Below are 3,599 nucleotides of genomic sequence, written 5' to 3' on the forward strand. Positions count from 1 at the left end.
ATGAATCCAGAACCATTAGGTCAAAAAGCTCTAGTGAGGAGGACCCGCGGGGAGGGTTGCTTAACATATTTAGCTAGCTAGTAGCAAGGAAACTGAAGCTTGATAACAAGAAGCCTAGCACGTACACTCAACCTTTTCAAATCTACCACCCAAGTCCCAAAAACTGCTGCATAGTGTCCTAAAATTGCGTGATCTTAGCGTTTACCCATTACTGCCACGCATTAAGGCCTAGTAAAAAAGAAAGAAAATTCAATTCAATACTGGTTGAACATCTGCACTCCCCAGTTGTTGTCAAAAACTGGCTACAAAAAAAAGAGTCAAAGAAATGAACCGAATCAAGACATGGCATATTGGTAGTGATCTGTGATGCAGTTCATCGGTGAGGGCGCATAAAACAAGAGGATTTGTGCGTCATGGAAAAGTCCGCGCTCAAGCACCTAAAAATTACATCAAGGAGATAGCCAACTAACAAAGACTTAAAAAAAAAATTTTGCATTTCACCAGATTTTCGACACCCTCCCAATTTCCGCAGAACTACCAACAGATAAACAGTGTCAAACGAGGTCAGAGTTAAAATTAGCCGGCCTAATTGCAATCCAACAACCTGCCCTTTTACGCTGATTGGATACAATTTGAGATTTAACCGCTGTGCAAAGATCGAGTTTCCTTTCCGGACTTCAGAAATTGGCTGCTAAACAACTGTGTGTATGACAACGCACTACAAAACTCAACAACTGTGATTAAAAAAAAGCCTTAGGTCCCGCATTCATGGAATGTGATTTACATACCAAAACTAAGGGCACCAGGATCGTTTTTCTCCTTGATCATGGATGAGACAACGGATCAGTCAACGGTTAATCAATGTGCCCTCACAGTTATCTATATTGAAATGATGTAACTGGAACGCCAAAAACTAATTTATTTGACATGTTTGAATCCAAATCTAGCACTGCAGATGAATTAATTCACTGGTAATGATGAACTCGCTGAAATCAAAAAAATATACCCATTGAAAACTTAGTGGGATTTATTTCTGACACAATGAGTTAATGTGAATGGTGGGGCAGCATCATTTCGGTTTTTTCACTTTTGAACATAGAAAATCCACACATTGCATGTGTCAAGTGTTCTTGCCACATGGATCCACCTGGAGGCAAGTAAAGCATGTATGAAGTTACCAAAGACAGTGGAGGATTTGCTCCGAAATCTTGGGGCTTCACTATCAGCAGAAGTTTTGGGAGACAGTCTGCCTTTGTACATATTTCCAAGAGTTTTTTCAGAGAGGAAATCCACAAAATACTATCCACCAGCAGGTAACAAGATGGCATCCCATTAAACTCTTGCCGTTGACAGAGTGATTGAACAATTTCAACCGTTGAAGGCCTACCTGCTGACCGCTTCTGTCGAAGACCCGTCAAACACAGTGGATAGCATGTTAGCTGCTATGAACAACCAATTTATCTACTTATACTTGGAGTTTATGTCTTATGTTCTTGGTATGCTAACAGATTTTAATGTAATGTTCCAATCCGAAACACCACTTCTCCATAGATTGCGACCAGAGGTTCACAAGATGCTTCAAGATCTGTGTACAAACTACATGGACTTAAACTACATTAAAAATACACCCATCATGTCCATTGAGCATTCAAACCCCCGTCATTTCCTGCAATTAGAACAAATATATTTAGGCATTCAGGCAACAGAAACATTTAATGAATTAAAGAAAAATGCAGAAAAGAAAGATATTGAAGTTTTCTTAAAAAGTATTTTAAGCTTCTATGTGGAATTGGTCACACAAATCAAATCTAGATTTGATTTTTCTGATGAAGTTTTTGATGTCCTCAGTGTCTTGGAGCCAAAAAGTGCCCAAACCTTCAAAGTAAGGTCTTTGGCTCATGTCATTAACAGATTTCCCGTTCTGAAGAAAGTTGTTGATGTCCAAAAACTCGACAATCAGTGGAAAAGTCATGCTTTGCTAGACTTCAAAGAGCATAAACTTGATGCAAATGAGTCTGCTATGCAATATTGGAAGGCTGTATTCAGTCTAAAGACAGTCGCTGGAGATGCTATGTTTACAGAAATACAAAAAGTGTTTAACTTACTTTTTATACTGCCATTTTCAAATTCATCTGTCGAACGAATATTCAGTGAACTGAAGCATTGCAAAACCAATGACAGAAACAAATTGAAAACAGAAACAGTCGTTTCATTGATGGGTACAAGGGAAGGAATCCGAAATAGCGGTGGATGTGTTAAATTTGAACCTACCAAGGAAATGCTCACAAGAAATATATGGCAATAAGAAATTAGGCCTTATTATTATTATTTGGCTTTTAAAAAAACTAAAACTGTGTTAATATAGCCAAATATATTGTGATTCATATTTTGGTCATCAAGTGATATATTGTGAAATAAATTTTGTGTGTATATTATATATATATATATTTATATATAAATAAATATTTGAACCTGAGTTTATAGAGTAGGCTAAACACATCATGGTAATGCTAGCCTTCTAAGGTTTTAATTTCAAGACTATGTGTGCCTAGCACTTTGCCTGACTTTAAAAAAAATTGTGGTTAACACATTTAAAAACAGTGATCTAGTGTAATTTTTTCCATAAAGCTACAAGTTGAGTTAAAGGAAAAAAGTGGATTTTTTAGAACAACACATAACAGTTCATGTGATTTATCATACAAATTTATTAAACTGTACATCAGTAAACAACCTATTTTGGAGGTAGGATATCATGAAAGAGTGTTGTAAGTATTTTTGCTTAACCTTGCATGTTTGGTTTTGGTAGGCCTTTCCTAAAATAATACTTTGTAGGCCTATAGTATGTTCAAACCTAAAGCCTGTGCTTAGCTGGTTGACAGTGAGATTTTAGAAGTCATTTACATATTATATTCCTTTACTCCTTCTTTGAATCACAGCAGGATTGCATGATTAATGTCTGCTTTATCAGTTTACAAGTTTCTATTTAAAAACTTTGGCATGGATCCAAGCTCATTGAAAGTTAAATTTGTTTTTCTGAAACTAACTTTTTCATGCAAATTGTCTCTGTAAAAAAGTAAAAAGTTAATTTTTTTTACAATATAAGTTATGATATTATGCTCTAAAATCAACCATATTCAATGCAATAAAAAATCCTGCTCGTTAAGCCATTTAAGAGTGTCTAACCTAGAAAACCTGGAAAAGTCAGGGAATTTTTATATGTTCAGTTTGGTAGACACCCTGCATTTACAAATATAGACTGTCATACGATGTCGATAACACACTTTAGTAGCCTAAATATACTTTTAAAGCAAGGTGGTAATTTGGGCTCATAGGTGGTATTTTTTTCAGGTACTGGTGGGAATTTTCCAAAAGTGGATTGGCAACACTGGTCAGTTCAGTCGTGTGGTGCAGCCCTGCAGAGTCGGGGTCGTCTTTAGATTTTCATCTCTTTTACACTAACAGGTACATCATTTGTGCACATTAAACTTTCAATTAAATGTTAAAATACTACTAGCTCTCTCCCAATTACTATATTTTTATAAGTACTAATATATATTTTATTCCTAATATTATACGTAGGCTATATACAAATACAATAA

General features: G+C 35.7%; 1 long non-coding RNA gene across 1 annotated transcript; it reads left to right on the plus strand.

Annotated features, from left to right (window-relative positions):
* Positions 1 to 2,576: 2,576 nt before the first annotated feature.
* On the plus strand, positions 2,577 to 3,389 carry LOC124374866. The gene is made up of 2 exons (XR_006923620.1): positions 2,577 to 2,765; positions 3,349 to 3,389. It is a non-coding gene; the product is annotated as an uncharacterized LOC124374866 (long non-coding RNA).
* Positions 3,390 to 3,599: the final 210 nt, after the last annotated feature.

Source organism: Homalodisca vitripennis, unplaced genomic scaffold (genome assembly GCF_021130785.1).
Source record: "Homalodisca vitripennis isolate AUS2020 unplaced genomic scaffold, UT_GWSS_2.1 ScUCBcl_10691;HRSCAF=19684, whole genome shotgun sequence".
In the NCBI taxonomy this organism is placed as follows: Eukaryota; Metazoa; Arthropoda; class Insecta; order Hemiptera; family Cicadellidae; genus Homalodisca; species Homalodisca vitripennis.